Below are 23,766 nucleotides of genomic sequence, written 5' to 3' on the forward strand. Positions count from 1 at the left end.
TTTATACGGAATGTCACGGCGATGACGACGCCGATGGCAAGAATGCGGCTGGTGTGTCGCAATAAAACGTTTGCTTTTTTTTTTCCTTTTCTTCTACAACAGGTCAGTACGTGGCGGCGGAAGCTGCGAGGCAGGTGGCCTGACTCGAACAGTCACGGGCGACAGCTGACCTGGCCGAGCGCCACTCTCAAGGTGATGCGCCGCCGTGTGTTCAGCGTTACGCACCAATGCGAGCAGAAGACGCTAAATACGGGTGATCGTTTAAAAATTTTCCATGGTTAAAAAAGATCCCTCTGGCAGACAACATAATTTTTGTCCTTCAGCTGGATTACTTGAAGAGGCGGACATTACTACCACGAGAAATACAAATTAACGTATTATACCGAACAGGCCGCCATTGGAATATGAACCTGGCAACGTCTAACGCTAGAGCGTTATCTAGTGATGCGAGTGTAGCAGTGTTATTGGAGGAATTAGAGGGCAGTAAATGGTATATAATAGGGCTCAGTGAAGTTAGGAGGCCAAAAGAAGCATATACAGTGCTAAAAAGTGGGCACGTCCTGTGCTACCGGGGCTTAGCGGAGAGACGAGAACTACGAGTCGGATTCCTGATTAATAAGAATATAGCTGGTAACATACAGGAATTCTATAGCATTAACGAGACGGTGGCAGGTCTTGTTGTGAAAATTAATAAGAGGAACAAAATGAAAGTTGTACAGGTCTACGCCCCTACATCCAGTCATGATGACCAGGAAGTTGAAAGCTTCTATGAAGACGTGGAATCGGCGATGGGTAGAGTGAAAACAAAATACACTATAGTGATGGGCGACTTCAATGCCAAGGTAAGCAAGAAGCAGGCTGGAGACAAGGGAGTGGGGGAATATGGCATAGGCACTAGGAATAGCAGGGGAGAATTATTAGTAGAGTTTGCGGAACAGAACAATGTGCGGATAATGAATACCTTCTTCCGCAAGCGGGATAGCCGAAAGTCGACGTGGAGGAGCCCAAACAGCGAGACTATAAATGAAATAGACTTCATACTCTGCGCTAACCCTGGCATCATACAAGATGTGGACGTGGTCAGCAAGGTGCGCTGCAGTGACCATAGGATGGTAAGAACTCGAATTAGCGTAGACCTGAGGAGGGAACGGAAGAAACTGGTACATAAGAAGCAGATCAATGAGTTAGCGAGTAAGAGGGAAAATAGAGGAATTCCGGATCAAGCTACAGAACAGGTATTCGGTTTTAACTCGGGAAGAGGACCTTAGTGTTGAAGCAGTGAACGACAATCTTGTGGGCATCATTAATGAGTGTGCAATAGAAGTCGGTGGTAACTCCGTTAGACAGGATACGAGTAAGCTATCGCAGGGGACGAAAGATCTGATCAAGAAACACCAATGTAGGAAAGCCTCTAACCCTACAGCTAGAATAGAACTGGCAGAACTTTCGAAGTTAATCAACAAGGGTAAGACAGCTGACATAAGGAAGTATAATATGGATAGAATTGAACATTGCTCTCAGGAACGGAGGAAGCCTAAAAGCAGTGAAGAAGAAACTGGGAATTGGCAAGAATCAGATGTAGGCGTTAAGAGACAAAGCCGGCAATATCATTACTAATATGGATGAGATTGTTCAAGTGGCTGAAGAGTTCTATAGAGACTTATACAGTGGCACCCACGACGATAATGAAAGAGAGAATAGTCTAGAGGAATTTGAAATCCCACAAATAACGGCAGGAGTAAAGAAAGCCTTGGGAGCTATGCAAAGGGGGAAGGCAGCTGGGGAGGATCAGGTAACAGCAGATTTGTTGAACGATGGTGGGCAGATTGTTCTAGAGAAACTGGCCACCCTGTATACGCAATACCTCATGACCTCGAGCGTACCGGAACCTTGGAAGAACGCTAACATAATCCTAATCCATAAGAAAGGGGACGCCAAAGACTTGAAAAATTGTAGACTGATCAGCTTACTGTCAGTTGCCTACAAACTATTAACTAAGGTAATCGCAAATAGAATTAGGAACACCTTAGACTTCTGTCAAGCAAAGCACCAGGCAGGATTCCGTAAAGGCTGCTCAACAATAGACCATATTCACACTATCAATCAGGTGATAGAGAAATGTGCGGAATATAACCAACCCTTATATATAGCTTTCATTGATTACGAGAAAACGTTTCTGTCGAAACCTCAGCAGTCATGGAGGCATTTCGGAATCAGGGTGTAGACGAGCCGTATGTAAAAACGCTGAAAGGTATCTATAGCGGCTCCACAGCTACCGTAGTCCTCCATAAAGAAAGCAACAAAATCCCAACAAAGAAAGGCGTCAGGCAGGGAGATACGATCTCTCCAATGCTATTCACAGCGTGTTTACAGGAGGTATTCAGAGACCTGGATTGGGAAGAATTGGGGATAAAAGTTAATGGAGAATACCTTAGTAACTTGCGATTCGCTGATGTTATTGATTTGCTTAGTAACTCAGGGGACCAATTCCAATGCATGCTCATTGACCTGGAGAAGCAAAGCAGAAGAGTGGGTCTAAAGATTAATCTGCAGAAAACTAAAGTAATGTTTAACATTCTCGGAAGAGAACAGCAATTCACAATAGGTAGTGAGGCACTGGAAGTGGTAAGGGAATATATCTACTTAGGGAAGGTAGTGACGGTGGATCCGGATCATGAGACGGAAATAATCAGAAGAACGAGAATGGGCTGGGGTGCGTTTGGCAGGCATTGCCATTATCCCCCAAGAAAAAAAGTATATAACAGCTGTGTCTTACCAGTACTCACGTACGTGGCAGAAACCTGGAGGCTTACGAAAAGGGTTCTACTTAAATTGAGGACGACACAACGAGCTATGGAAAGAAGAATGATAGGTGTAACGTTAAGGAATAAGAAAAGAGCAGATTGGGTGAGGGAACAAACGCGAGTTAATGAAATCTTAGTTGAAATCAAGAAAAAGAAATGGGCATGGGCAGGACATGTAATGAGGGAAGATAACCGATAGTCATTAAGGGTTACGGACTGGATTACAAGGGAAGGGAAGCGTAGCAGGGGACGGCAGAAAGTTAGGTGGGCGGATGAGATTAAGAAGTTTACAGGGACGACATGGCCACCAGTAGTACATGACCGGGGTTGTTGGAGAAGTATGGGAGAGGCCTTGCCCTGCAGTGGGCGTAACAAGGCTGATGATGATAATGACCAATTAACATGTTTTCTCAAATTAATCTCTTGATCATTTTATGGCACATATTGCAACTTACAGATTGTAGCCGTAAGTGTGCAAGACGTTTCCAATTGAATCAATCCCCAGGATGACACCAGTTTATATATATTATTTCCCAAATTGTATAGACGAAACACATGGGCGTTCCAGTTGTGCTTTAATGCAGAAAAGCGCGTTTTGTTAAAAAAAGAAAAGTAAATGGAACAATTGTCCATTTTTACAGCGAGTTTGATGGCGCGTACCCCCTAACGTGCGTCATTCTGGAAATTCATTCCAAATAGATACGCCGTGGAAACTCGCCGGCTACAATTCGTAGATTGCAATATGTGCGTTAACGTAATTACCTAAGAAGTTAATTAGTGATTTTGATTAATTGAATACGTGTTTCCATTTCTCGTGCAAGTAAGGTCCGCCTTTCTGAATAATCCAGCTCTAGGACTAAAATAGGGTTATCTGCAACGGGCAATGTTGAAAATAAAGCTTGAATATGATCAACCCGTGTAAACAACAGAAAAGTCTGCACGAGGTACCATACAGTGGGCGCACTTTCATCGCCACGGTGTCCCGCTCTATCCCTGCAGCGGCCACGGCATGCGCTTAAATGACCGGCGCTCGCGCGTGCTTCGCGTGGGGTTCTCGAGAACGCGGACTCGAGGCCGGCCTCGAATCTCGCTCACATCGCCGCCTTGCGCGGAGCCGTCACGTCGCCCGAGGCCGCAGCCTGACGGGCCCACGCGCCGACGCCTCTGAGCGACCGCAAGGACTTGGCGCGGCGCCCCACGTCGACATGCGGGGGTGATTTGAACGCGACCGGCGTGCGATGGGCGGAAACATTTCGAACAGAGACACCGCGTCGAGTCGCTGCCGTTTGTTTCTCAACCTGGGAGAGTCGGCTATAACTATTTAGCTTCGGGTGCGATTCGTCATTCCATTTATCAGTGGAAACAGTGAATTTCAGTGAAACTGAAAACAGAAGGTGATTGTAAAACCGATGCAGCCACAAGCGACAATAATGTTGCGTCGCATCAATATATATACCACTGGAAAGGTTTAATCGAGGGAGCGCTATTTTTCTAATTGTTCACTTTATAAGCGCGACATACGGTAGAAAATTATTGGTAATGTCGAAAAGAAGCCGAGTATATAGTGTGTCTTGATGAGCCGATATTCTTCTATTTTAAAGCGATATCTTTCCTGGGGAGCCTTTCCCGGTTTTCTCTGGGTTCGCAAGTGATGTGAGCATTAACACCGACTAAACCGGAGCAGCAAAGACCAGCATAAGTGAAAGCCACGAAACAACGTCACGCCGCCGTTGTCACACCGTCCTGCCATCGCCGTGATGGCGTCGTCGTCATACATCGTCGATGCATGCCATCGTCGTTACTCTTTCGTCACCGTCGTCTCACGCCAAACTTCAGCTGGACGAAGAAATAAATAGCAGTGCGAGTAGCTGTGTGTATGGAGTGCATCCCAGACAGCACTGGGGAAACTCCATTGATAAATGTAATGGCGAATCGCACCCGAAGCTCCGGCGATCGCGAAGAAGGGGAGGAGGGGCGCGGTGCAGGAATAGTCTCCTGCACAGACTCAAAGTGCCTTCCATGGGAATAAGGCGTCCGGCCTGTGTTATGTGTCACGCTCCAATTTTGAACCAAATGACAACACATTTTTTAGGACGCGTCAAAAAGCCATAAGCAACAAAAACAGTACACACGTCGGATGAGGCACAGATTCTGCCTGCTTGCGCGGAGTTTTGTGCGACAAGTGACAGAAAATATCCGCATGCTGAGTCAGTTCACCGCCAACCACATAATACGAGGTCGACATACGCAGGAATCGAAACGAGAGCGGGCTGCTTCGTAATCTTGCGATCTTTCCGCTACGATACCAGTTGCGATGTTCGCCCACATAATTGCGTTTGCTTGCTCCAAATTTCAGAACTAGTCTGCTTATGCCGAGAATGGGCTGCAACACTGAATCGATCATGCGCTGCGAGGGATTCTCCTTCACGGTGGAAATCACCGGGCTAAAGAAAGTCCAGTGGAGGTACGTATACAGGCTAGAACACTGCACATGCAGGCCGCTTTTTCAGGCCCGGACCCGGCCCGAGGCCGAAAGTACCATGCGTTGGCTTGCGCGACTCCGGCCCGGTGCTTTTAAACCTGGCCCGTACCCAGACCGGCCCGGTTCTGTCCGACCCATCAGCCCTTGAGCCTATACGAAGCCAGATAGTGTTCTCGGTTATTACGGCGAAGCTGTTACTGTGTAGTTGGACGGGATTTTTCGTGTCCGCATGCGCGGTGCACACACAAAAATGTAGGCCGCTTCCGGAGACAGTGCAAAGAAGCGGTAAGCGCACAGTGTGCTGATTTTCCAAGAGGCATCACATGACGTCATCAGGTTACATCGTCACTTGACGAAGACGTCATCGTGTTACGTTACATTTGACGCGATGACGCTATCAGATGACGTCATCAGGTGGTATCGTCACGTGACGATGCTGTTATTCTAGTATATTCGAATTACAATACGAAGCTTTATCATGTATGCAGCATGTAAGCCTTACTTTACAAATTTTCTGACACAATTTATATTGAGGAATTCAGTTCACTAACGCACTTGCGCTTGGCGGAGGGCCCAGGAGAACGAGGATGTATGCTGCATTTCCGCACACGTGTGTACGTAATCTATCTGTCCTTGATGCGCAGGCGCTCTGCTCGTTGCGTCTCACCTAGCTTCTGCAGTGACCGTAATCGACATTATGGCAAACACTGTCCAAAAACCGTGCCTCCACCTAGCGGCAGCGGCCGCTCAGACAGACCTCAAACAGCAGCTGGTAAAAGCTTTGTCTGAGTTTCTCCGTAACAGAAGTATGTTTTCTCGTATATTCGAATTACAATACGAAGTTATCATGTCTGCAGCTTGTGTGTTAGTCGTACTTTACGTATTCTTTGACGCAATTTATTTTGAAAACTTCAATTAGGTCATTAAGGCACTTGCGCTTGGCAGAGGGCCTAGAGGAATGACCTTGCATGCAGCACTTCCGCACATGTGCCTGCGTGCGTGACGTACGCCGCTCGTAGCGTTGGTGGTGCTTGCCTTACGGCCGTTCCTGCGGTGAGCGTCAGAGTTGTCCCTCGTAACCGAGCGAACGAACACAGCGAAGGACGAAAGCGAACGCGGAGCGCAACGGCGTATAAAAGACGGCGATAGCGAAGAGAGCGCGAGGGGGAAAGTGGAGGAAGAAGGTGTAGCGAACGCGTGACAAGAAAAGCGTTGTGCAAGACTGGCTCTGCTTCGACGATGGCTACGAGATGACGCCAGAGTATAGACCGTTTTTTCGTAGGCGCCGCGATATTGTGAACGCAGTGGCGCCGCCTATGAGCAGCGCCATACTGGCTTGGGTGAAAGCGGTGTTTTGCATGGCAGGCATACGCTCGGCTTGAGGTTCTGGCGTTTGTTCTCGCGGTCGTGCGGTCTGTTGAGCATGGCGTGCGTCTTCTACGTGGTAAACGGTTCATTGAGACGTGCTGAAGTGGTTTAAGGTGTCATGGCCGGAATTTCTGCTGCGTTGAGGTGGACGGAACACGCAGCGCGATGGGCGCGCGTATATTTGAGCCCACAATCAGCTTCAGAGATCAATTGCGTATTTCTGAATGTTGCAATCACTAATGTGACCTTATTGCAGTATTATCGTCTATATCTAAGCTGCGGTTTAGGAGCCTTGAAACATACGCGACGATCGTAACAGCGTGGGTACCGTTCTGCTACGATAGGAGCTGTGCTGTTATGCTTTGACGAGCGTTCGAACTGTTCGCTGCAGGTTACATTGCGTGACTACTTGGTGTGACGTATGAGGTTTCCACACATGAACAAAATAGTTTTGGCTAGTAATAGCAGCATAGCTTACAGTCTGAATTAAGCTGGTCCAGCAAAGCGACCGTTTACGAAATGCGCGAGCGTCCTAAGCAGTAGTAGGTGCTGGATTACAGATATCTTTGTTCTACATAGAGCATGGTCAAAGCATACGGTATCAGCGGTTATATATTTATAAACGTTGTGTGGCGTTAGCCCGTTTTCTCTTGCTTTTGAGAGAAAGAGGATGATAACCGATTTTTTTTTTCGGTTGTGTTCGTTTAGTTCTCTACTACGCACTCACACGTATTACGGAAATTTTGCGCTCAAAAATAGCCATCGCATTCTTTGTATGCGAACCCTCTCATATATTATGGCTGTATATAGGCCAAAAAGGCAATGCCGAAGCACTCAGCTTATATATGTATCGTGCTGGCTCACCAACTGCAGTGATCGCTGTGTTGAGCAGCGCCCTGGGCCTCATGCAGCAAGGCTAGCTTAGACACATGGTAATTTCAAGCATACTAGACTTGAAATGCGTGAGAACGATGCCAGTGTGTCACAAATATTTAAATATTTGATAGCGCCTGCCGCTCAGATGTTTCGTGGTTGCCTTAGGTTGGCCGCGTACGAGCATGTGCTCTTATGTTTTATGTTTTACTCCCTACGCCAATCGGTCAGACAGTGAGCTCATTTACCATTTAATGCTGGTAATACAGAGACGCCGGCTTTCTTTGTTGAATTAAAATCTACATAAGCAAAATAGTAAAAAACACACGCACCGCGACTGATAATGCGCGTACACCGTGGCTGATTATGCACTTCACATTTTTGCGCCCCCAAGACCTATTTATGCCTACAGTAGTTACCAATGCACCGAAAGGCTTCCCTGATGACCTTAAATGGACGAACATGGCGTAAATTCCACAAAGTAAGATATAAAACATCTCGAAATCGTTCCGCAGCACGCGACAGCAATACTTTCAAGCAGCGCCGAGCCAGATCGCCCAAGCCAGAGAGGAGGAAAGGCTCTCCGCGCGCCCTATCCTCGCCCGATGAAGCGCGTCAGACATACGGAAACAAAGCGCTGCATGAGAGGATCTCTGTCTGTCTGCGGCGGCTGCTGTCGTCCTGCCTCGCTGATCTCCCGATTAGCCAGGCAGTCGCGCCACACTTCCCTCCGTTTGCAACGGGCCGCATGAGACAGATTGTCCGCGCCAGCCGATATATCGCGAAACGAAAACACGTATAGAGCTGCGCTCAGATTTCGCATTATGAAGTATCGTAAACGTCGGTGCATTTTTTTTTTGTAAAGATGCTGTCATGCGATTAACGAGCGCCGGCTGGTCTTCAGTATGCATCAAAGCAGTTCCTTGCCCTGCGTCCCCTCTTGCTGGCTACTTTAACTGTGAGAGAAATGAACATTTCATTTCATTGCTAACTGAACACGCACAAATTATTATTCTAATATTTGGGATGAAAACACACATATAGAAGGGACAGTTACGAAAATAGCGAGGGATCGGGCTGGCAACAGCCACCGGAAGTGGCACGAGGCCTGCTTACATTTAGGGAGGAATATATAAAAAATGGCTGTGGCTTAGGTAAGGTTAAGCCCAGGATGCGAAGCATACTAGCCTTTATTTTAGTTGTTGAACCACTGTTTAGCTTGGTGAACTGCTGTTGCTTGGCTATATTTGGTTCGGCTAGACGAAGAAACAACTCATGCGTTACTCTGCTTCGCCTTGGACGCCCCGCATTGGACGCGGTGAGCGTCGAGCAACGCAGCGTTCGGCGCAGCAACGAAATGTGCGCCTGAGCAAGCGACGCACGCCTGAGCCTTAGAAACAGCTCGTTTCTAAGGCAACACCGCATTCACTAGAGGCGCTTTTGTACCGCTTTAAAGCATCGTACTCGTGGCTCAGTGGTAGCGTCTCCGTCTCACACTCCGGAGACCCTGGTTCGATTCCCACCCAGCCCATCTTGCAAGAGTTGAGCCAAAGCCACTTCTCCTCTGTCGTGACGTCACGGTGTCACGTGGTATTCAAGGCGACACCGCCGCGCCTGAGGAGCTGGGTTGAGCCCTCGTAATATGCTTCGCATAAAACCACATCCACTGATCACCATGCTCGATCGTGTTTTAAAGTGAGATATTAATGGCCGTACTACATTTTCTAAATAGTCGTGCGGCAATATGCTGTAGCGAATGCATAGTTGAACACTTCCGTACACACCGTCAGTCATTTCATTTCACTATTAAATCGCATGTTATCTTTGGGATGTACGGTGATTGAACGGGAGCCTTGTAAATTTGGCGCGAATGTAAATTTAGACATGCTGGTCTATTGGCTTTCAGGGGCACCACATACACGATCACTAGAAGTTTTTTTTCATGATAATGGAATTGGTGATCCGCAAGGCTAACTTGCACGTGCAATCATATTTTCACATGGAACGATGCCATGTTGATTGCTTTTTTCGGCTTCATTATAATGGTTATCAGTTTTTCAGTCTGTAATTTAGGCATCCTTGCTTCGCAATATGTGCAAATTTGCACTTTCTTTACTTTTGCTTCACTGCAGTGCGTGTACAACGTAGGCAACGTAGTTGTTTTCCCGTCGGATTGGGATCATCATCATCATCATTATCAGACTGGTTACGCCCACTGCAGGGCAAAGGCCTCTCCCATGCTTCTCCAACTGCCCCGGTCGTGTACTAATTGTGGCCATGTTGTCCCTGCAAACTTCTTAATCTCATCCGTCCACCTAACTTTCTAACGCCCCGTGCTACACTTTTGCGACCACGTAGCAACGCACCCAGGGCACCTTCATTTACAATCCGTATTGGTCCTCCGGAAACTTAAGTGCTTCGGCTGTATGCGACATTCGCCGTCTCCGTGGTTAGCCCGCTTTGTTATGACCAAGGTTATCTCAGGACGTTATAGGGCGAGAACCGTACGCCGACGGTGAATGCAGTTACGACGGTGAACGCAGTGACGAAGAAGGAATGGGGTCGATCGAATGACGAAGACATGAGGACGACGGCATGGCGATGGGATGTTTCTGAAGTGATGGCAATAAAGAACCGTGATTGCAACTACAATATGGTATGACGACGGTGGTGTAATCGCGATTGATTGACGATAGCACAGTCATGACGGAATGAAATATAAATGTTGATGGAACGACGAAGGCCGTATGACGACGGCGGCATGACAACGGGACGGCATTTCTCGAATTATGGCGACGGCGCGACAACACGCGGCGACGGTGGCCTGGCGACAATGGGGAATCGGAACAAGTGAGTCTACAACGGTGATGGCGTGACGACGACTGTATGACGAAAATGGCGGGACCACGACGGTATTACGAGAATCGGATGGCGGCGGTGGAACGACCACGACGGTAACACGTCCGCGGTATGACAACAAATGCACGACGATGACCATATGTCGACGACGCAGTGACCACGATGGCATGGTAACGGCGACATAATCACGCTTGAATGGCGACAGCAGGATTACGATGAAATGAGGCCGATGGAACTGCGTATGACGACGATGGAGGAGGAGGAGGAAATAACTTTAATGTGTCCTGAGGAACCCCTCCCCACCCACTCTTGGTTTAGTGGGCGGCAGGGGTCGCGGGCCGCACCCACGTTGGGACGGGAAGCCCGTGAGCCTCCGCCCTTTCGTGAGCCCTCTGGACGGCCCGGAGCTGGGTCTGGTGGTCGTCGCTTTGCAGGGCGTCCAGCCAGTCTTCTTCTTTAGTGAACACGGTGCCGCTTAACGCGGAGCATTGCCAAAGCATGTGCGCTAGCGAGCAGTAAGATTCGCCACAATCCGGACACTGCGGCTCTACTTCTGGTGAATAACGGCTCAGTCTGCCTCTCGAGGGGAACGACCCTGTCTGAAGCATTCTGAATATCGATGACTGTGGTCTCGTGAGTTTAGCGTGGGGGAGTGGGAAGGTCCTCCTCGACAGCTGATAGTGTGTTGTTACTTCGTTGAAGGTGAGCAGCGGGTCTCGGTGCTCCCCTCCCTCCCCGCCACCTCGCTCGCCACGATCGCCGCGGTGCGTGAGTCCTCGCGCGCGTCCGTGCGCCAGCTCGTTGGCGTTGGGAAATTCGGGGTGCACGTCGGCCCCCATGTGGGCTGGAAACCATTTGACGAGGTGCTGACCCGCGGCTCCCTCGCTGCCGAGGACGGCCGCCGCTTCCCGGGATATCGAGCCCGAGGCGAATGCTCTTGCCGCCGATCGCGAATCTGTGTAGACGTGAGGACGTTCGGGGTCTCTCATTGCCATGGCTATTGCCACCTGTTCGGCCACTTCGGACGTTACCCCCTTGACCGATGCTGCGTTAATTATTGTGCCATCCCAGCGTACCGAGACGGCCGCGTACCGGTCGCTGCGCCCATACTGGGCCGCGTCTACAAATGCCGCCAGGCCCGGGCAGTTGGCGGTCGATTTCAGCAGTGCTCGGGCCCTCGCCTTTCGGCGCCCCTCGTTGATGTGGGACAATTTGATGGCGTTTCTGAAATGACGACGATGGTACGACGGCATTACGAAAACGACATAACAAAACGGGGTGATCGTGACTTCAGGATGATGACGGAACTACCATGACCCCGAGGACATATGTAGTGGCTCAAGTTAGTAGACAACAATTGGGTCACATGACGTAAGACAGATAGATAGATAGATAGATAGATAGATAGATAGATAGATAGATAGATAGATAGATAGATAGATAGATAGATAGATAGATAGATAGATAGATAGATAGATAGATAGATAGATAGATAGATAGATAGATAGATAGATAGATAGATAGATAGATAGATAGATAGATAAAAAGTCCCTGAAGTAGGCAAATAATGATGATCGCATTAAAAGCGGGACGTACAGTGGACGTAGTTGATCCTGGTACCGCTTTCTACTTGACCGAAGAGCGCAGCTAACCTACACTGATATGTGCAGCTTATAGCCATTGTGTTCTGGTCTGCCTGCCTCGACTTTTCCGTAAACCGACAGACACCACTGATCTAACATTTGCCTAAGGCTGCAATTCTTATATAGTCTTGAGTTTTGTGCAGTTGCAATTAGCATGTCCGGGCCTAATCCGGGCCCAACACGAGCCCGAAGCTCCTAAGCCCGAGCTCGGACCGAGCCCGAGTCAACAATTGCTTGACCGGGCTTGTTTAGTGATCTAAATTATAGGCACGTTAACACCGGTTGCTAATGTAATGTTTCTCAGCTCGCGAACCGGTCATGTCCACTCTTCAAGCTAACGCTAGCAGAGCAAGCGGTATACAGCTGATCGGGGCCGCTCCAGGCGTTCGCACAGCCCGATAATCGCCTTCGCCGGAAGTCGCCTCGCGCGGGAAGAGCCTTCCGCAAACAGAGCGTGTTACGCACGGCAGCCTTCCCGAAGCCACGGCTCTGCAGAGTGACTTTCGAGATCGTGGTCTCGATTAGAGTGCGTTGGAGAGCCGCCACGCGTACTGCAACCGGCACGCTGTTGCTGTTGTTTCGGCGTCGTTCGCCGGTTCGAGCGGCCCTCGTCGGTAGAGCCATGCAGCGTAGAGAACGCTCGAACGGGTCCTTTCTCCGGCCTGGCTGCACACAACAGGCGGTTCTCTGCTGTTTTGTGTAAATCGCGCTCGGTATGTAGATCAATCGTGCCACTCAATCAAGCTGCCTAGCTGAACAACGCGTAACAGCGAACGATTCTTTTTCAGGGCTTATGTAGCCGTATGTCGCTGAAGGTAGCAAGGTTTACGAGGAGAGATGTATTACATTTCTATCTTTCAAATAAATGTCTCACAGTGAACGTGTGAAGTTGCAGCGGAAACACATCGGTTATGTGGGCGGCGCAACACATGGCAGCACCACCGAGATACTGAGCCCGTCTATGAAGAGAGCCCCAGTGACGCCATCGAAATCGCCACACTATATAGGAGCTGCCTGCACGGTCCACACCATTGTATGATAAGTCATAAGAAGGACAGTAGACGCCGTGAGTGTAGCTACTATTGTATGGAGGCTATAGGAAGTCACACGCACCCGAACCGTGGCCGGTATTTACAAAACATATCTTGTACGTAAGAACGTTCCCACGTTGATCAGCATAGCGATCATATAGCGAGACGACTTCCCTTGCGATGGTCGGTCGTGGATGTGGAACTTGCGTTATCATTCACTCGTTTGCTCGCACATTCACTTAGACTGTGTAAAGCTTGAACGAGCAGAGAAGTGAGCGCATGTATACATTGCGCGCAATCCAACACGTCGTTTGCTGTCACAAACTAGCTAAGACACGCCGCTACCGGCGAAAAAGAAAGAAAAATCTCAGGACACTTAAGCACTTGTGAGTTGTGCTTGCGAAAGCATTAATGTCCAATTGAATGCCGCTGAGCGGTCCTTCGAGTTACGAACTTTTCGCGGGCAAGCGAGCACGCTTTGGTCGAACGCAGGCGAGAGCTTGCGCTGACAAGGAACGCGTGGATAACACAAGTATCTCAGAGCGTTGGTGACGTGGCGTCGCGGCGATTTTCACTCCCCTCAACCAATAACCGCGGCAGCAGGTGTTCCCTTTCTTCCGCCATGCTCCGTCGAGGCCCGAATCAGCCAGCGCGAGCCAGTGTCGCGAGCGCGTGCCGTGGCGTCGCAGTCAGTGGGAAGGTGGGCGCCGTTTCACTGCTGCAGTTGCTGCCGGCTTTTTCACTCAGTGGGCTATTTGACGCTTTCGCATAAAAAAAAAAAAGGCGTTGAGATTATGCAGACCCAACATATGTTAGAATCCATGCAGTTCGGTCCAATTAAATAGTGTACAACTAACGGCGGTGCGTACAATTTTGTGATTACTTTTGTCCTATTGCAGCGTGCAACTTCACGCAATGTTTTATGCTTATCCACCACAAAGATCATAACTTTAATATCGTGCAATCCTTGTGCCTATGCACTACACCACTCACAAGCTACGCCGAAGTGAGAACGTCCAAGTCGGTCGGGTGCACAGTGTTGAGAGAAGCAGAACAACGAGGAGGTCACGAGGTACTTTGGGGTTCTCAGACTTCACGTCTAGCTCGTGAGAAAGCTCGCTGCGCACTGCACTGCGAATATTACTTGCATGGCAAACCACAGTTTGAACGAAAAGAAATACTTGTCAGGATAGCGACGCGCTTTAATGACAGTGACACCCATTTATAGTGAAGTTCAGAATCAGGAGCGGGCCTGATGGCGTCAGATTTCCTCAGCGTAATGGAATGGACGGATGGACGGACGGACAAGGCAAACAGTTTCGATCGCCTAACTGCAGTGAAAAAGATCGACATGTTGCTGTGTAGTCCTTAGCGGGTCTCAATTATCTTCTGTACAGGACATCATGCAATTATCTCATGCAGTAGGGTGTAAAGGCAACACAAAGGCATGTTCTATACCGACATCTTCTGCAGTACAGACTAAATATGACAAAATCAATATAGCCGTAGACGTTTTCACTATATAACTTTATCGTGGGACAACAACGTACGTCAGTAACGTACGTCAGTAACGAACGTCAGTAACGACACTAAAAATACAAAACGAAATACTTAACGCAAGTGTGAAGCTGGAAATATCAGCAAGGGAAAAGGTTTCCGTCACTCGTTCCTTCAAGTTGCATGCCTGAGATTACGTTCTCAGGTATTGCTTTCTGGTCTCCGGCATCTCTCGCACATTCCCCGTGTGCCACCCTAAAGCCTCCGCAGCAATGCACGGATCTAGTGCGAGACCGACTGGCTTGTCGCACCCCCCGGCGCGTGGCGGCGTGGCGCAAGCAACGCACCACGGGCTGCGACATGGCGGCGGCGATAACGCGCCCGAATCCGCTTGACCGCGATATGTCCCGTTCGCGGCTATGGCGGCGGTCACTTTCGCATCTCGAATGTGGTGCAACGGGCCGCGGGCGTTGCGGGTCACCGGACGCGGGAAGAGCTGCGTTTGCCGAGGGAGAAGCAAAACGCCCATTCATTTCTCTATCATGTATGCTTTTCTATGGACAATGGGTTTCCTCAAGCCTGTCTGAGTGGCGTCACAGACGACATTCCTGCTATAACAGAAGCCCGCATGAATTGGACAAAAGACGATGTGAGAGAGATGCCGTCTTTGACGAAAGACTGCACCTGGCTGATGACTTGGCATGCTACTCCTGGTGTTGCGGTAGAAAGTATGAAAAGTCCGGTGCATGCGGAGTGATACAGTGCACACAGCGACACAGTGAAGTTCGAGAAAAGCGAATGTGAACTTAACGGTTGTCAATGGGTATCCAACAAAGGTCGACGTAGATGTAATGATAGTCAGCGGAAACTCAACATAAGTCGGGGTAAATTTGGTGAAAATGGATGAATATGTAAAGAAACCGTAAGCCCAACGATACCCAGGAAGAATCTAAGAAAAAGTCAGCGGAAAACTAGCCAATAGCCACTAAAGCAAGGCATGCATAGAGCAATTAAAGATTAATATTACTCGAGAGGCGTGGATACTTCTGGTGCAAGACGGACAAAACGTGAAAAAGAAAGCAGCGAACTACCCGCACGATACGGGACTAGAATGCTGTGGCACACAACATCCAGCGCAGTACTGAAACGTGACGCAGGTATGACGTGTATGGATCGGGTCTCTTGGAGATCGAGCCTTTGTCGGGCACTCGGTAAACTTGAGTAAGATGGTTTTGTTCATTACCCGCCTCTTCCCGAAGCGGCGGCATACCGTCCGCTCGAATGAATTCCCAATGGTTCGAACTGGACGCAGGACCCTCGAGGTCTTAAACGACAGAGGCAAGAGGATGTGCACAAGCGTAGAAGTTGCGTCGTGCGTGAAAGAAAAAAAAAAAGATCTCGCCACGCACATGCGCATGTGAGCGCGCACTCTCGCGAGTTACGCGCTATCACTCGAGGCGAACAAACCCTGAGCTCTGACTGCTTATCCTCCATTCGGGCAATTATAAGAGCGTGTACGGTATCATGTGGGAAGGCATAATATTCCAGTACTGCCTCCACGCTGTCATTCCTGCTGGGTCATTCCACGCGAAACGTCCCATACCCCAAAAGAGACCATCGTAGATTCTCTTTGAAAAAATCGGGCTAGTTGGTTTTTGGGTAAATAAGGTTTCAGCCAAGTATTTTTCATTAAAAAAATCGTGACGTAAGCGCTCTTCACAGTTTTCGCGAATCAAGTGTTGGTTGGGGGTAAATTTTTAAAAACTTGGTTGGAAAACTCAGTAAAATGACAAATCTTATTTTAGAATATTTTACTGTCGTCATTCTTTCACGTGACGTCATAGGTGAACAAATTTACGAAAGCACAAAATCGTGCGTTTTAAAAAAAATTTGCGTAAACATCGTTTGTTTCAGTCACAATAATTTTTACCGCTTCTTCCGGTAGGTATGCTTTCTGTAAAAAATAATGTGAGACAGTCAAAGTATGGTTTTCTCGACAATTATTCCTGAAATTGCCAAAAAAGTAACATTTTGACAATGTTCAGGCCTAAGTAAAGAGCAGATTTCTTTTTCCCTTTTTCAAAACATGACTGAGTGGCGTCGCCTGGTGGAAGAATCTGAACTACCTGCAAGATGGCGGCAGTTATACCTTCACATTAAGGCTCTCCAGGAAAAATTGGCTGAGATAGCTCATTATTCGCACCAATCTTTCAGATTGTGTTATAAAAATTTAAATTAGAGTAAATTTTGTTTGAGGCGAGAAGAAAGAAATACCCGCGCAAACACTCCGTACAGATAGTTAACCAGCGAAGCTAAAGCGTGCGGTCCCGGTGTTTATCACTGGGTTAATCCCGACGGTTCATTAAACGACGGCTTGGTAGGCTGCCGGATCCTCGGTACGCACTTGCTGCTTGTGCTACGCTGCACGAGCCTGTTCTTGTGCCCGGGCTGCATGATGGGCACGGAGTAGACGAGCTAGTTCCCGGTTCCGCTCGCGGTATTGCTGATCGAAAGCTGCCTGCTCCTCGGGAGTACGTATGAGGGATGGCCCACCCATTTCGAGGCCGGAGAGAAATTGCTGCGCGCGTGCTCGGCTGCGACGGAGAGCGACATCACTGCTGGCGTAGCTAATCCAACACTACCTAGATAGCACAAGGCCTTTTCACTCCGATCCATGACGTCATGCTACCAGGCCCGACTGCCATAGAGTCTAATGGGGATGCTCCCGAGTAGGCAACAGTGATTTTCACGTCACCGCTCTCATCACGCCACCCTTGTCAATAGAAATTTCGGGCCAGGTAGGGGATGTCATGGATCAGAATAAACAGGCCTTGTGTCTCTAGGTGATCGCGCGCCTCTCTTTCTTTTTCTCTCTCTCTCTCTCTCTCTCTCTCTCTCTATATATATATATATATATATATATATATATATATATATATATATATATATATATATATATATATATATGTATGTATATATGTTCAAAAGAACTTTACAGGCCCTATGGAAGGGCATAAAGTAAGGGGGGCATATGAAACAGTAACGGTATAAAAAGTACAAATTTCCAACAGGATCAGTGCTAGAAAAAGATTACCGTGTTACACAATATTGAAGGCACTAGGAATACAAAGCAATATATGAAGGCACACGAACACTTGTTACTGTTAATAGAGCAAAGGAGTACCGTTTATGAAAATGATATACAACTTGGCAAAAATGCACGATAACATACACTAGATTGGTCACTCGTGAAGGGTATTGAATGGGAAAAGCATGAGTAACTTAGAGCGGAACGTGTCGAAATTAGATATGGAGGCTATGTTATCAGGGAGGTCATTCCAGAGACGAATGGCACGTGGTAGTGCAGATGAATTAAATGCATTTGTTTTACCGTATATGCGCATGAAACAGAACTGATTATGTCATAGTGGGGTATTTAAAAATAGTGGGGTATTTGTAGTTGTAACCGGGTTCGTTTATTAGTATATATATATATATATATATATATATTGCTACGGCATGAGCCGGGCGAGGAGAAGAAGAAGAAGACGTTAGCGTGTGGATGCGTGTGCAGCCTCGGGACGCCATCTTTACTTCGCCATCAATCTCGGTCCTTAAATAAAGCCTGTTTAACTTTAACCGTAACAGTTTTGTGGTGGAGGTGCGGGGTACTTCGACCAAGACGACGGAGCTGCTGCAGCAAGTACCACGCCGGAGCCGACGCCTCGCTCGACTGCCCCCAACACCACTTGAGATCCCGATGTCCCACAGCGGTGACCAACAACCTTCTCTGGCAGCTCCAGTGCGAACAACCGGCGCCTGGATGCATCAGATGGAGCCCCGCCCTTTCTCAGGAAAATTCGGCGAGGACGTGGAGGAATGGCTCACCCACTACAAGCGTGTGAGCAAGTACAACGGCTGGAATTCCACGGCTCAGCTCGACAATGTGGTTCTGTTCCTCACAGACACTGCGCTAGTGTGGTTCGAGAACCATGAAGATATCTGCACAACGTGGGACAGCTTCGTGACTCACCTTACCGAATGCTTCGGCGATTCCACCACGAAGAGGAAGCGGGCGGAGCAGACATTGCTGCAGCGCGCTCAAGTCCCAGGTGAGACCTGTACCACGTACATTGAAGCAATCCTGAAGCTTTGCAGAACGGTCAATCCTCGAATGTCCGAAGAGGACAAGGTTGGACACCTTCTCAAAGGCATAGCCGAGGATGTGTACAATTATTTAATCGGCAAGGAGAGTCTCGCCTCGGTCGCCGACCTCATCAAGCATTGCCGCACATTTGAGGCCTTGAAGCTGCGCCGTATCACGCCTAAGTTCGGCAGGTTAGCAAATGTGGCAACGGTGGCAAGCGTTGAAGACAATGACTACAGTTTTCAATTTGACCTTGCGGCAACGATAAGGCAAATTGTTCGCGAAGAACTTGAAAGACACAACAAAGGGGCGGATGTCGAACAGCTTGGGTGGGCTCCCAACCAACCTCAAGAACATGCATCTGCTGTGTCCGCATTGTCTGCCATGCCAGGCGTTGCAGAGTGTCGAGTCGATCAGCTGCGACAGCACCGGCGTACCTTTCCCGACGACGTGACGCACGATCAACGAACTCGTCGAGCTACCACCACGAATCGGAATTCGGAAGATCGCATTTATTATTCGCAGCGTCCCAGGGTTGACCCCGAGGCTTACAACGTCGGTCGCGCATCGCCTGTGTGTTACAGCTGTGGCGCCTCAGGGCACATTGCTCGTTTTTGTCGCCGGCGCCGACAGACAAGATATGGCCCACCACCAACTTGGCCTAATTTTGAACGTGACAGTTATGACGACCGTTGGCCGACAGACCCTGATGGTGCAAACACCACAGGCGCGCCACCCCGGAATACCTTCCGCCAATATAGTAGAAGGAGTGGCTCGCCAGCTTCGGACCGCAGCCTGACGCCCCCAACCAGTCGCCCACGCCGTTCACCGTCACCACGGCGACGTGCTGCGTCACCTCCGCCGTCGGGAAACTAGCCGGCGCGACCGATGGAGGTAAGGTCGCCGGACCGTCTGCGTCTCTGCGAAATACTCCTCTGCCTATTATGATGGTGAAGAACAAAGTGCGTGTGTTAATTGATAGTATACCTGCAACAGCATTAGTGGATACTGGTGCTACCGTTTCCGTCATGAGTGTGACTTTCAAGGAGAGGCTGGGTCGGAAAGTTATGTTCCCGTGGAATGGTGATGTGACGTTTCGTGGTGTCAGTGGAGAGTGCCTAGTGCCCCTTGGTATCTGTGTTGCAAGTGTTTTGTTCGGAGGAGAAGACCTTAAAACAGAATTCCTCGTATTACCGCGGTGCACTCATGACGTAATTCTCGGGATTGACTTTCTTCAGGATTGTGGTGCATCTGTTAACTGTGGCACAGGCGAAATTACTTTGAATAGCGCACTTCTCGCCACCCTTGCTGACACATCCTTACCAGTGAAAAACTATTGTGTTGTTTCGAAGAATTTGCTGGTACCGCCTTGGTCGCTGTCACGTGTCCCTGTCAACTTCACTGCTGCCGACCTTTCATCGTTTGACGCGCAAGTCCAGCCACTTACGTCGAGCTGCGCAAAGAAAGATGTACTCGTGCCACGCTCTGTCGTGAGAGTAGTGAATGGCGTCTCAAATTTGTGGGCTTTCAATTGTTCTTGCGTCCCTGCCGTTCTCCCGCGTGATATGAAGCTTGCTGAATTTGACAAGATTACTTATAGCTCCATTACAGTTCTAAGCGAGGAGGAGCAGTCTCATACTAGCGATCCCCAACGAAACATTTCTGAAGAGCAGATCCTACGAATGATGAACAAGGCACTGCCCTCACATGAGCGCCGCGCTCTCGCACAAGTATTGTGGGCACATCTTTCTGTGTTCGATTTCACACAAGGCGACAAGCAGGCTTCACTCCCGCGTTCTCGTGCTCGCCACAGAATTGACACCGGATCTGCGCACCCCATTCGGCAAAAGCCTTACCGCGTTTCTTCAACCGAGAGGACAGTTATTGCTGAACAGGTGAAAGACATGCTGCGGAATAACGTCGTTCAAGAGTCTTCTAGTCCGTGGGCAGCACCAGTGATCTTAGTAAAGAAGAAGGATGGATCGTGGCGGTTTTGCGTCGATTACAGGAAACTGAATGCGGTCACCAAAAAGGATGTGTATCCACTTCCTAGAATTGATGATGTCATCGATTGTTTACATTCCGCTGCCTACTTTTCATCACTGGATTTGCGATCAGGGTATTGGCAGATACCCATGCACCCAGACGATAAGGAGAAAACGGCCTTCGTGACACCAGACGGTCTTTATGAATTTAACGTTATGCCGTTCGGCCTTTGTAACGCGCCAGCAACATTCGAACGATTCATGGATACCATCCTCCGAGGACTTAAATGGGAAATTTGTTTGTGCTACCTCGACGATGTGGTGATTTTTGGCAGCACATTGAGTGAGCATAACAGCCGTCTCAGTCTTGTTCTGGATTGTGTCAAACAAGCCGGCTTGATCCTAAATTCCAAGAAATGTCGTTTCGGGGAAACCGAGACGTTAGTACTTGGGCATCTGGTCGACAAAAACGGTGTGAGGCCAGATCCACGGAAGATTGAGGCAGTCAGCTCCTTCGAAGCACCGAAGTCAGTGCGGGAGTTGAGAAGTTTCTTGGGCCTGTGCTCGTATTTTCGTCGCTTCGTCCCAAGATTCGCCGACGTGGTGTACCCCCTAACATGTCTTCTCCAAAAAGCCGTCCCTTTCAACTGGACATCGGCTTGCGACGACGCGTTCCGCCAGCTAAAATTTCTGCTAACGTCAGGGCCCATATTGCGTCACTTCGATGCATCCGCACCTACGGAAGTGCACGCTGATGCCAGTGGCATCGGCATCGGTGCCGTACTTGTGCAACGTCATCAAGGAGCTGAACACGTTGTGGCTTATGCTAGTCGCTCTTTGACTAAGGCGGAACGCAATTACACTGTGACTGAACAAGAATGCTTGGCAGCTGTTTTCGCTGTCCACAAATTTCGACCCTATATCTATGGACGCCCGTTCACTGTCATTACTGACCACCACGCGTTGTGCTGGTTGGTAAATCTCCGTGACCCGAGTGGACGACTGGCACGTTGGGCTCTTCGACTGCAGGAGTACGACTTCGTTATTTCCTACAAGTCCGGGCGTCGCCACGCAGATGCGGACTGTCTCTCCCGCCTTCCTCTGACGACGACGGAGTGTGACGAAGACAATTTTGATGACTGTTTTGCTCCCATTTCTTCTACATTCCCAGATTCGATGACTTTCAAAGCAGAGCAGGAAAATGATATTAGTTTGGAACCTCTATTTGTAGCCGCATCGCGTCCTGGAGCCACCGGTCGATTTTGTGTCCGTGACGGCCTGCTTTACAAGACCAATTATGCTGTTAAAGGAGCACGCTTCCTTCTGGTGGTGCCGCAAAGTCTGCGAACGGACATACTGAGAGCCATGCACAACGATGTAACCTCTGGTCATCTAGGATTCGTAAGAACTTTGAACCGGACACAGGAGCGTTTTTACTGGCCCAAAATGCGGGCCACAGTCAAGCACTACGTCGCCAGTTGCGAACAATGTCAACGCTACAAGCGCCCTACGACCGCTCCGCCAGGTCTTCTCCAACCTCTGCCGCCACCTTGCCTGCCATTTGAACAAGTGGGTATCGATCTTCTGGGCCCATTTCCCCGATCATCTAACGACAACCGATGGGTGATCGTATGTGTCGACCATCTGACCCGTTACGCGGAAACGGCGGCCGTACCATCTTCAACAGCTGCGTCCGTTGCGACGTTTTTGCTTCGATTCATTATTCTTCGACATGGTCCCCCCCGTGTCATCATTAGCGATCGCGGTCGTCAGTTCGTTGCGGACGCCGTAGAAGAACTGCTTCGTCTCTGCAGTTCGCAGTTCCGTCATTCAACGCCTTATCACCCTCAGACAAATGGGCTCGTGGAACGTACGAACAGAACTCTAACTAACATGCTGGCCATGTACGTATCTTCCGATCACAAGGACTGGGATGACGTACTCCCCTTCATCACCTATGCTTATAATACTGCAAAGCATGAGACGACCGATTACAGTCCTTTTTATCTCCTTTACGCACGTTCACCGCTAAGCTGCATTGACACTATACTACCGTTTGACTTTCACAGCGAGTACTCTGTTGCCAAGACGCTTTGTCTTGCCGAAGAAGCCAGGCGTATCGCTCGTCTTCGCACTGTGGCATCGCAAGACCGATCGAAAGAGCGCTATGACAGCCGACATCAGTTTGTCTCGTACGCCAAAGGAGACTTTGTGTGGTTGTGGACTCCGCAACGTAAACGTGGCTTATGCGAAAAGTTTTTACCCCAGTACACGGGCCCATTCGTCATTGTAGATCGCTTGAGTGACTTGACGTACGTGGTGGCACGCTTGACGTCGGCTGGTCGTCGGTCTAGCCGGACCCAGTTAGTACATGTTGCCCGTCTTAAGCGGTTTCACCCTACGCTTTCCGAGTGATTTGGACTTGCCCAGCGGGCTTCGTCTGGCAACCGGGGATTGCTACGGCATGAGCCGGGCGAGGAGAAGAAGAAGAAGACGTTAGCGTGTGGATGCGTGTGCAGCCTCGGGACGCCATCTTTACTTCGCCATCAATCTCGGTCCTTAAATAAAGCCTGTTTAACTTTAACCGTAACAATATATATATATATATATATATATATATATATATATATATATATATATATATATATATATATATATATATATATGCACACTGACACTACAGACCAGCATATTACGAGTTATGCAAGGACCTGAGTCATCGACACTCAACCGTGGCGTTGTAGGCAAGGCGTTTCCAGTTTGTAGCTGTCCGTGGGCCTGGTGAGGCACCGTTTTCGTTCTGGCGTGAAGCAGCAGAGAACTGGCTGCGTGATTATCCTGCCTGCGCGTAGGGACAGAATGCGGTTGCGTTAGCCAGCGTCTGCCACTGGAAAAAGCTCGCATCGATGCCGTGTTCGCCTGCCTGACGGCCCCGAGCCTCCAAAAACGGAACTGCTGGTGAACAGCCGAACGCGCACACCGTGTGCACGATGTCTGATGTCGAGCGACGCACAGACCGCGTTCGCTTGACGCAGTGCTGCGTGTGCGTGCCGGAACAATAGCCGGCGGTGCTTGCG

The 23,766-nt window shown here is 49.2% G+C and overlaps 1 protein-coding gene and 1 long non-coding RNA gene across 5 annotated transcripts in view; one reads left to right on the forward strand and one right to left on the reverse strand.

Moving 5' to 3' along the window:
• The window catches only part of LOC135906092 (uncharacterized abhydrolase domain-containing protein DDB_G0269086-like), a 373,257-nt gene that overhangs the window by 312,440 nt on the left and 37,051 nt on the right, over positions 1 to 23,766 (reverse strand). The gene's annotated exons all lie outside the window — the stretch shown is intronic.
• The window catches only part of LOC135906102 (uncharacterized), a 136,246-nt gene that overhangs the window by 59,449 nt on the left and 53,031 nt on the right, over positions 1 to 23,766 (forward strand). For both annotated transcript variants that reach the window (XR_010565631.1, XR_010565630.1), the window contains exons 3-4: positions 103 to 192; positions 5,161 to 5,268. This is a non-coding gene — a long non-coding RNA (uncharacterized lncRNA). The remainder of the gene's footprint in view (positions 1 to 102; positions 193 to 5,160; positions 5,269 to 23,766) is intronic.

Source organism: Dermacentor albipictus, chromosome 9 (genome assembly GCF_038994185.2).
Source record: "Dermacentor albipictus isolate Rhodes 1998 colony chromosome 9, USDA_Dalb.pri_finalv2, whole genome shotgun sequence".
Classification (NCBI taxonomy): domain Eukaryota; kingdom Metazoa; phylum Arthropoda; class Arachnida; order Ixodida; family Ixodidae; genus Dermacentor; species Dermacentor albipictus.